The 10,995-nt window shown below is 40.5% G+C and overlaps 1 protein-coding gene across 2 annotated transcripts in view; it reads left to right on the forward strand.

Moving 5' to 3' along the window:
• SOCS5 (suppressor of cytokine signaling 5) overlaps nt 1–10,767 on the forward strand; it is a 76,637-nt gene extending 65,870 nt beyond the window's left edge. For both annotated transcript variants that reach the window (XR_009957879.1, XR_009957878.1), the window contains 2 exons: nt 9,966–10,035; nt 10,638–10,767. The gene's annotated coding sequence lies outside the window, so the exon portion shown is untranslated. The remainder of the gene's footprint in view (nt 1–9,965; nt 10,036–10,637) is intronic.
• Nucleotides 10,768–10,995: the final 228 nt, after the last annotated feature.

Consider the following 10,995-nt stretch of genomic DNA (forward strand, 5'->3'; position numbering starts at 1 on the left):
CGGACAACCCCCAGTCGTCTCTATTGACCCTTCACACTGCCTGTGCTCACTAAGGAGCCTGTTTTCAAATCTGCTCCACTTTTCTTTCAACAGCTAAATACAAGTCTGATTTTAAATGAAGACTGTCCCCCACCCAGCTGTTCCTTATCCTTTGTGGTAAGGATAGCCAGTATGGAGCCGAGCTCTTTTCAAAATCCTGCTGCTTATTTTGATGACCAAACCAGGGGCTCTGCTTTTCCAAAAACGTTGACAATCTGCTATGCAACTGCATTGTGTGGCTGGAAAGTGTTACCCTAAAGAAGTTATTCTTTCTGGCTCAAGCTCTGTCTCAGATCAACAGGAGATCTTTTTTATACTGTTTACTGTCAATTTCTCCAAGATTATTACTTATATCACTTTCACACATGCTTTGCTCTGGACAGATAAATAGTGATGAAAGAACTTGTTTTATTTTGGTGTCCTGACCTGAGTGATTCACTCAAATAATCTGGTGGTGCCTGGAGGACATGATTAAATATCTGTTATTGATTAAGCAGCAATGATGGCTCCAGTTATAAGTTACATAGAACTTCTTTACACTTTTAAAATCCTGGCCCTGTTGATAGCTGCTGTGTAATCTAAATTCTCTTTCATAGGTTTTGCCAAAGTGCAAAGGAGTCCGTGTGAGAAATGCTGTGCTTGGGTCATTTTTTTAGATCATGGGTGCAGTGAAGAAACAGCTTGTCCAGTTCTAAATATACTGCCTTTGACAGACATGAAGTAAGTCCACTGATTAAAATAGCTGCCTAGTTCCCAGTTGAAGATTTTACTGTATAACATCAGTGTTTGGCTGCCCTTCTGATAAACTTGGAGAAGAACTGATTTCCATTTTATTCCTTTCAAAATGAAAGACATTTGAGGATTGTCATTCAATAAGAATGTACCAATTCTAAGAATTTCTAAACAAGGCCTACTTTATAATGAGTGACAGCGGGAGCCTAGATTTATGGTAAGATTGTTTGGTTAAATGTAGCCTGAAGGAATGAAAAATGAGTAGCTTAAAAAAGAAATTTGCTGAATATCTTGGCAATGAAATCAAGTTGCCTGATTTATGAGAAATACTGAGTTATTGCTCTGCAAACAGATTTCTGAGAGAGATTTTAGATCCATGCCCTTTGGAGGGGCAGCTCCTGATGAAACGAACATATGGCGCACCTACTCCTCGGGAAGGATGATGGGGCAGATCCTCTTTCTCCTTATACAGCTCTAAACTGCTGAGTGGATGTTAAGCTGCCTTAAATGGGTGTCAGCGTTTCCTCTTTCTTAGCCTTGGACCTTCTGAGTTAGTGGATGTGGAAGGAGGGAAGTAGCTTGGCTACGGGACTGCCGAGCCCCAGGGATCCCTGCTGCTGAAAGGTCTCTTGGGGGAAACAAGTTGCAGAGGGCTGACAAAGCCCGAGGCCCATGTGAAGGTTAAAGAAGCATCCAGTGGGTTCAGGGGCTAAATAGTGAGTTCAGAGGACATTTTCATCCTTTTGCCTTTGCATGCCTTGCCAGAGGGACGGTCTACCCCTTTGCATTTGGGGTGCCCCTCTCTAGGTGCTCCCATAGGCACACACACGGTTGGCGTTGGGTACAGCAAATGACCACAAGACCACCAAAGTTAGAGGTGACAAATCCCAGCTGACATTTGTAACAGTTATGGATGAAATCATGCCTTTGCTGAAGTCCATCAATGTTTTCTATTGACTTCAGTGGGATCCCTGATTTTCCTGTGATGATTTTTGCATATGTGTATGCACTGGCATGTGCTTACATGTGAATTCAAGAGACAAACAGAACTTCTTTTTCATGGGCTAAGCATCCAGTGTGTGTCAGTTCTCCCTAAATTTTCCATTCATTTTTCTGCATAAAATTTATACTGTGTATGTCACCAGGAGTCTTATTTTTGCCTATGAGAAGCTTGCTGTCTATACTGAAGTCATAATAGCTGTTTGACTAAAATAAGAACTCAGACTTCAAAATAAGAAACCCAAAACCAAACCCACAGATTTTTTTTTAAGGTCTAAAAAAGTTTTATTTCCCTTTTAAATGAATCTCTCACCACTTGCTCTGAACTTGCAGTCCTGCAAGACACCAAGCACTTTTTCAGCACATGCTAAACTTGAAGTCTGTGGAAGATCTAAGTAAGTAAGTGCTTAAAGCTAAGCACGTGCTCATGGATTTGCTGGATGGGGACAGAGCATTCAATGTTTTCCTCAGTAATATCTTATGTTCCAAAGGAAGGACCTTTGTTTTGCCAAACAGTTCATTTAGATTTTGCTATGTGCTGAGAGCTCAGGATAATCCCATTTGGAGGAAAGCACAGAGGAGGGAATGCTACACTTGGGAAAAGCTATTTTCAGTAGCTCTGTTTTCTCTGACCCCATTTTCCTAATTATGATCAGCTAATGCTGACAGATTTGTTCATAGAAATTAAACCCCATTTTATAGTACAAACAAGTCAATGAGGCCTGGAGTTGGACCCTGCTTTAGCATAAGTAAAATAAAGATTCCCTGTGGCTTTTAATTCCTTTTTATTTAGTTACTTAATTGAACCTGCACTGTTCTTCATTTGTAATTGATTACCACACAGAAAAGGTAATGAAACAGAAAACTTTATTTTCTCTCCAGTGATTTTTATGGTTATCATGGAAATGCTTTTAATGCTTCCTTTTGAGCCATAAAAATTCTCAATATAGGCAAAGGGAAGTTGATGTTAGTTAATTGAAAGTATTTACATGGCTGGAAGATTAGAAGTTGTTTTTTGCTGGTAACTCAGGTAAGGTTTTTCAGAAGGAGAAATGATCTGGCATTTTATTATTCCTTTTTGTTTTCAAAGCTGGACCTGCAAAGTTTGAGGAATGACTCCAAAACCTACTGAAGCCAGATGGCTATCATTCCACCTATTTCAGTGGCTTTGGATCGTGCTTTAGAAGCACATATTCAAGACATATTTATATATGTATATATATACACACACACAGGCCTATCTGCTCCACATGCAGCTTGTCATAACTTGGATTAATCTTTAAGCAAAGTAAGGAAGGAAAAAATGATACCTTTAGCAGCAGTACTGTTTTTTTTTCTGGATTTCAAGAAAAACTGATGTAAATTCCCCAGTTCTATTATCCCTTTTAAATCTCATTCCTCTTGCACTTCTCTCTGCTTTTTCAATTCATGAAATTTGTCTTTCTTCATTTTGTTTATGTTCTTTTGTTTCCTTTTCTTCCTTTTCATTTGTTGTATGCCTCAGCTACCTTCCACAGAGCAAGGACCCCTTGGACTCAAGTTTATGCAGTGCCCACAAGATACTCAGCTTTTCTACCCTTCTTGAAGCTATGGATATTTCCTCATGATGCATAGAGCTGGTTGAGAGTTAAAGAACTCAAGCCTGAAAATCTACATGAGTTGCCAATTTTCCCCACCCCTCGCCTTTGTTCATGCAGCTTTTTGCCTTGAAGCAATTTTAATAAAGACTGTGTAACAACATGGTGTTGGCATAGCATGAGCAACATTATTCCATCTGTTTCTAGGCAAATGTAAAAACATGTGTTAGTACAACATTAAGGTTCCAATTTTCAACAGTTAAAAATCAGGCAACAGTGAAGTTACAGACTGCTTTTCAAAGCTATTTGGTGATTTTCATCGCCTTTGTTTTCAGGAACTCAGCTTCAGGCACCTTTAAAAAAGGTCTCATACTCAAAGAGAGCTGAGCACCCGCCCTTGGAAGCTAAGGCTCTGTTAGCTAGTTTGGTTTGTGCAGCCAAAATCAATGCTTTTGGTTGACACTGTTGCTAAGCTGATATGTTCAAGAGTCCATTCAGTCTCTCATTGTAGAGATGAATGAGGGCTGTAAAATTGTATTTGCACACATTTATCTTAACTTTCATATGAATTAACCTTATATTATGCAAAGGCTCCAGCATGCTCACTTCAGCACTTTGCCAAATCTAGATGGGTATAAAAAAAAGGAGCTTTAAAGGGAATATTCTGTGCTTTCCTGAATCAGGACCTTAACACCTAGTTTTATTTGCTTTTCTGTTAGTATTCAAGTGAATAATAGTAAAGATATGTCAGGCAGAGTTTTTACTAAACATCCCAATTTAAACAGTGATAACAGACTATTCTGTCAGTGCAATAAAGACTATTTGTGCCAAAAGTCTCATTTTAAGACTTATGCTGGTACAGTCAGGAAATAAAGCAATGCAGCATGTGGCTTGCTGGCATTCGCACCTAGTGAGAACAGCTTTCACTGTCAGTGCCGCAAACCCAAAACAATATTCACAGGGAGATATTCATCCACACAGAAAAGTCCGACTACGCAAGGTGCTGAGCAAATAATATTGAGCAAACATGCCCCTTTGGTGCAAATTACAGTCTCAGCTTCTGTAGTCAGAAATTCTGTCAATAAATAATTAATAAATAATAAATAGTATGAAATTAGTAATAAATAATAGAACTGTCTGACCACTGGAGGGGAAGATAACTGTTACTGAAATCAGTTCAAGTGACAAAGTCATTGTTACCTCTTTATCCCATCCAAACCTAACATGGTGGTTTGGGGACCATCTTTTAGAAGTGTCGTAGAGATACCATAGATGGCATTTGTGGAGTCAGTTTTCAAAATAAGATTGCTTTCTGTTTCTTGTCTTCTTTCTTACATGGCCTTACCTCCATGCTAGCTGAAGGACGGCCTGGGTCTAAAGTCACTGTAACGTGCAGTGGATCTCCCAGGCAGTTCCACGACCGAACAGCCAAGCCTGGGTATCTCCAAACAACCAAGACTTTAATATTCTCCTGCTGGCACCAAGGGCAAAAGTCAAATCTATGGACTGAGTCTGTAGGTCAGCACTTAATTCTGAGCACCTACTTCAGTCCTGTTTATTCCTATTGGAAATTCTTGTTTTCCAAAGAAAGGACTTCTTTTTTCAAAATATCTGCCAAGCAAAGGGAAATGAAAAACAAGGAAAGGGAAAACATGAATAGATTCTGACTTTAAAAATCTCTGTAAGTAATGAACAGTGAATTACCTGAAAGTTCCTAGAGAAAAGGTACAATCTTGTACAAGTGGTTTGTTTCCTTCCTGTTTTAAACGATCTCATCAGTTCATGGAGCGGAAAAGGTACCATGCGAAAGATGAGTGACCACCTAGCACAACTATTAAATATTTAACAGCAAAGTGGAGAAAAGGTTGTCTGAAGGTAGTTTTTTGAAAGCTTTTTAGTAAATATTCATAAACAAACATACATTAAGAGAATAAAGGTCAAGCTGTGAATGACCTATTAACTAATCTTAGATTAAATATATAATAATAATGATTCAAAAACCCTGCTACTGCTGACTTTGCAAGACTGTGTACTAGCATCTGTGGCCTTTGGCTTCATACTGAATGACCAGCAGGAATTGGTTGTCTTCAAGTGACTGACCTCTATAAAATATTTAAAGTTTTCTGTGATAGTTAGAATAGTTCAAGGCCTTTTTCAGGTTCATCCTTTGAATGATATTGTATTAAGTCCCCACTAAAAAATCCCTGCCTTTTTAACAGGTGTTACACAAAAGTAGTGCAGAGAGAAAATTATTTAGAAAAGAACTGCTGTGTATGCTAGATATGGATATTACTCTGTATCTGACATGATAGCAACTTCTGTTTGTGGCTACTGTCTTTGATGTTTGCAGTAAATTCAATGTTTCTCACCCTGCTTACACAAAGCCTCTATGCAGCCTGTGGTTCAGAGAGGTTCGTTGGCGGTGGGGTGAGGAGAGGAGGGAGGTTGTGATTCCTTTTGCTGTCTCTGTTTCCTGCTGGTGGCTGGGCTAGTTTACTATGGTGCCCTAGTAAACTATAGTAGGACACAGAGAAGCACAGTTTTAATATGGCAGCTGTGGTATCCGCTATGCTCGTTTGCAAACAAATCCAAGCAGGTGCTAAGTGGCCTCCCTTTGCTGCTCTCCCTCCTTTCTGCGTGTACGGCTCCATCTGTGCTCTCTCCTCGGCACAAAGTGCATGCATGAGATTCACCCTTGAAGGGACCAGCATCCCCAGCAGCTCTGTCCTGGTCTTCTGAGACTAGCGGGGACATCAGTAGCCGACCTTTTGCAATGTTGTTCCATGAGCGAGGCCACGGGAGATTGTTAATGTATGAAACATCCCAGCCACTAGAACTGGCTGCTTTTGGATCTGCACTTTTTCATGAGATGTGACTCATCAGAGTCATCACGCTGCGCCCTCATAAAACGGCTTTTCTAGAGCCATAGAAACCACAAGATGCCCTTACAAGCCATTTCACTTTCAATGACTGCTAATAGAAGGTCAGCAGTAATCAAAATAAAGGAAATCTTAACTGTCTTAGATTCCCCTTCTCTTCTTCAGTAAAAACAAAACTTGCTTACCAATAAATGCGTTTTAGCTCAGATGGGTATACAAGGCACTCCTGCTTGGTTAGCTGGCAGAAGACTGCCAAATGTCTACTCAAGTTCCTTGGTTTTTCTTCCTGCAAAAATTATTTGCTGCTTGGAAGGTACGTATCAGCTGCTTCAGATGACTCGGAACAGTCCTGTTCCATTCACATTTGTGATTTGATTTTGTGAGTTTAATTATCAAGTGTTTTCTGTCTGTTGGGAGTCACTTAGACTTGGGACGAGGTACTGAATACAGATACAGAAGTCTGAGGGTGTAATGGACTCTGTGTTGTGCTTAATGTTGAAGTAAGACTGTTGCTGGGGTCTGAGACCTATACCCTGCTATATGACCTTGAAATCAGCATGAGTAATGTAATGTAAGGGATTATATGGGAAAACGGGCAAAAAAAAAAAAAATACAACTTATTGCTTCCTCTGCATTGTTGTAGTTGTTTTCAGCTCAGTGGAGGTCTACAGGATAATGGCGGGTGACTCATGGCCGGGACAGCGGCCGCAGCACATTTACCCCGTGTCTGTTGGCTCAGTCCTGCTGACTGAAATCACTGGCTCTGCCCCAATATACAGCAGCAAAGTGTCTGGTCTTGCTTGGATCTGCTTGAGAAACGCTACTTGTTTTTCCTTATCCACAGTCTCACCCTATGAAATCTCCCAGCGTATGACTAACCCGCTCACGGCTTTCCTCCCCCACAAGGGCGAGCACGTCTGGGGAGGCTCCAAGCAGCACACGTGAGAGGGCTGCTTCTGCTTTTTTCTCTGAGTGTTTTATATGCCTTCGTAAAGGAAAAATACCTAAAAATGGCTGGTAATTGCAGGTGAGGAGATAACTCTGCGACAAATGAGCGCCTCTGCAGTTCCTCTTGGGCACAGCCTGTGGGAGTTTAGGAAGCTGTGTAACTGCAGGAATGTTTCTTTCCCAGCTCAAGCAGCTCATGCCGTTACAGGACTCATTTTCTGGAGGCCAGAGTCAGCCAGAAATGTTCTGAGTCTTTCCTCATGGCAAGGACAAGAGAAGGGAGGCTTTAGCACAGCCCTCTGAATCTCACAGCTACTGAACTGGGAGAACCTCATCATTTAAAACAAAATGTGGACTTAACGTTACATGTCTGGTACTACGCCTGGGCTCTGGGTCGCTCTGAGATGTCCTCGCTCAGTAGAGGAGGAGATCCAACTCAGTCCTGTTGTTTAGTGACCATGTACCTTGCACCTCCTTTTAGTTTCACCAAATAAGGAAAAGGGAAGAAAATCAAGGAAATAAGCCAAAGTGATTCCCTCCAGGATAAACTGAACATGGTGACAGACTAGAGGCAATGACAAGCTCCCCTGACTACAACAATCCACGGCCAATGGATGATGACACAAATACTTCTGTCCTGTGGATTTTACTGGAGTTTAGATGTTTCATGTCAGTGACACGTGATGAGATTTTCAGGTTTCGTATTAAAAAGTGTTTTGAAACAGCATCTTCTACAGGGTCATCAGTATCAACAGAATAGCCCAAAAGACAGGGGTAACAACATTTCAGTAAGAAGAATACTAACTCCACTCACTTCTCTGTACATTGTTATTGATCCTCTTCATGGCTATCATTTAATGACTTCCTTTTTGCAGTACCAAGGGCTCACTAATGGGGCATTCTTTAATATTTAGGATCTAGAGTTCATTTGGCTAAAGCTGGAATTATACTTTCTTTGGCTTGTTTCTGTTTTGCTTTCCACTGATTGGGAATTCTCTAAAAAAAAAAATCTCAAAAAGAAATAATTCTGTCCCATGCTATGGTGATGATTCCTAAGGAGAAAAGCAGATTGCCTCATTTTTAGTGCAAAACTAAAACACTTAATCTGGGGATACCCAAAGATATACCAGGCTGCATTAGAAGTAGAATTAATCCATTCACACCCAAGAGTAGAAAGGGCTTCACGTTGCTATTAAACAGAGCTTAGAGATCACAGTCAGCGTTCTGCCTGGCTTTAGAAGTAACTGCTGATAAAGTCAATACAACATATTTTACAGTGAACAGTATATTGAAGTATCCTCTAAAATCCTAGAGTAAATACTGAGTATTTGAAGATTTAAAGTAATTGACACTCCGTCAGCTGCAGAAATGGGACCAGCAATCAACCTAGAGGATATGAATCGGATCTTGTGCAGAGACATAGATTCATGAGCTTCAGTTTGGAACATCAATAAAAAAGTCACTCAAAGATGGTCTCACAGCAATGGGAGAATTTATATTGGAACAATGTGTGTATGTAAACATATACAAAATGTGCATAGTAGGTGACCTGAAGATAATCAGACGAAAATATTCATAGAGATCAACTAAAAATTTAGCTTCTTGTCTAATTATCTTACACGAATGAAGTACAATCATCAGAAATTGTTTTAAACAATTATTTCCGAAACTCCCACATTCACTTGACCTTTTCAAACTCACATTACAGCAAAAAGGTAGAGCTTATCTGATCAGGATTCTGCATACCAGGTTTTACCTTGGCTTTCCAGCTTCTGCAGGAAAACTGTACATGACCTCTAAGGATCACTTGAATAAAACATAACACAAATCCAGTCTGAGTATATGAATCTTTGAGATTCTAATATTGTATGTTAATGAGCTGCTGCTGCTGGGCACTCCTCAGATGGTACCTGAAGAGATGGTTTGGTAGGCATTTGCTCACTATTGTAAGAGCTCTCTGCTTTTTTCCAGTGTAGAAGTAAGTTCACAGCCTCCACTACTAAACCTGTGAAAGCAGCTCCCTGAGTCCGTTACGGCTTTGCTTTGCAGCTGTGGCATTTCAGAAGGGCCCTCGGCCTCCTCCAACACAGCACAAAGCCTGGGAAACAAATATTACTCACCTCGGGCTTGGTCCCGTGTTGGGTTTGTCTGGGAAAGGGGCAAGGCTGGCAAGCCAACGTATTTCAGCAAGGGTCTTAGACATATGCACCAGACATGGTTGCACCAAAGCTGGCCTGAGACATTCAAGGTTTAGAAACATTAAAGCTTGCAGGTGTGCTCTGTCTGTCTGTGCAGAGTAGGTGATTCAACAGCACGTGGAGTTGATATAGTGTAAGTACTCATTAGAAGGACTGGCACGTATGAGGTCATTTTGGCTTTCCCTGCAAACATCTGCCATTCAACATACATAACAAAAGAGCCATTTTTTTTCCTTTGTGGAGAGCAAAAGGAGAACAGAGATAAAGAAGACGTATATGAGAGAGATATTTTTCATTCCAAATCAATGACCGGTGAACAGGAAAGAACTTGAAAGTTATTGCTTATTGAGAAGTTGGCATGCTGTGTGCTTAAGCAGGTGCTGGAAAGAATAAGATCCTGCTCTCCTTCTCCTTTTATAAATGAGGATGATGGTGTTCAGTTGCAGAAATTTTAGCCCGAGTCAAGTGCCAGATATCTGTAGCATAATTCTGCACTGAATCCCATTACCCCTGTTACATTGGACAAACTGGGAGTCTACTTTCCATTTTTGCAAAGGGATAGCATGATTTACTCTCCTGCTTTTGCTTAACAGGCCAACACCTGAACCCAGAGTGAACAGGTCAGTTCAGGAATAAGATGGGCCTATGCAGATCAAAACAACGGTAAGTGTCAATGTGCAGAACAGGGGTCTTTTGTATGTAAAAGCAGCATATTATTCCCAGTGCTCTCGATTACTGAAAGCTCAAATTGTGCTATTGGCCTAAAGTGGCATTTAGGTTGTGTGTCTCTAGCCACAAACATGTGTCTCCTTTGGAGATGCACTGTCTCATGGAAACAGTGCAGCATTTTTTCCCTTTCATAACTTCATCTTGTGTGGAAAATTTGGATTTAAGAATTACACTAAAATGCAACGGATTTAAGACTATGTGGAGATTTGAATCCTGATGTCAGTCATTTAAACAGATGCCATGACATATTAATTGCACAGAAAGAACTTGCTGTACCACCTCTCTAGTTGTGTTAGTGGAACTTAACAAATTATTTACTTATTAAGACATGTCCTCTGGCACATGCACATTCTGCTGGAAACTGTTCAGAGGGCAGCTCAGAGCCTTCTGCCCAGAAGCAGTGTAACTCTGGCTGGAAAGTGTCTCATCGGTGTCACTAGTGAAGGTGGGAAACACAGGAGAAGTGTAATGGGACAAGTTTGCTCTACTGCTATTTGTCCAAACCTTGTAATTAATAATTTCCCTTTGTCTTGCAGCTCTATCTGAGAAGTTTTCTGTGCCCTCCGTCTGTTACCCACCCAGCAGCACCTGCAGCTTTGCTCCTCAACAGCTAGGAGCTTATTACGTTTGCATCTTGTATATAATATAAAATATTTCTCTTGTTTACCACATGCTTCTTTTGCATTTTGATTAAGCTACTCAATTTATGATCTTAAGTTTAAGCATATGCTTAAATCCTGGATTTTAGGCCACACTTAGAGAAAGTGAAAAGGGATAGATTGTACAGTATTCTTTAATACCTTTCTGAATTTGTCTTGCAATACTCTTGAAACCTATACACTTCTTTTCCAGAGTATGCTTGACACTAATATCAACAAAGCAAGCAAGTCTGTC

This window comes from Rhea pennata, chromosome 3 (assembly GCF_028389875.1).
Source record: "Rhea pennata isolate bPtePen1 chromosome 3, bPtePen1.pri, whole genome shotgun sequence".
NCBI classification, from domain to species: Eukaryota; Metazoa; Chordata; class Aves; order Rheiformes; family Rheidae; genus Rhea; species Rhea pennata.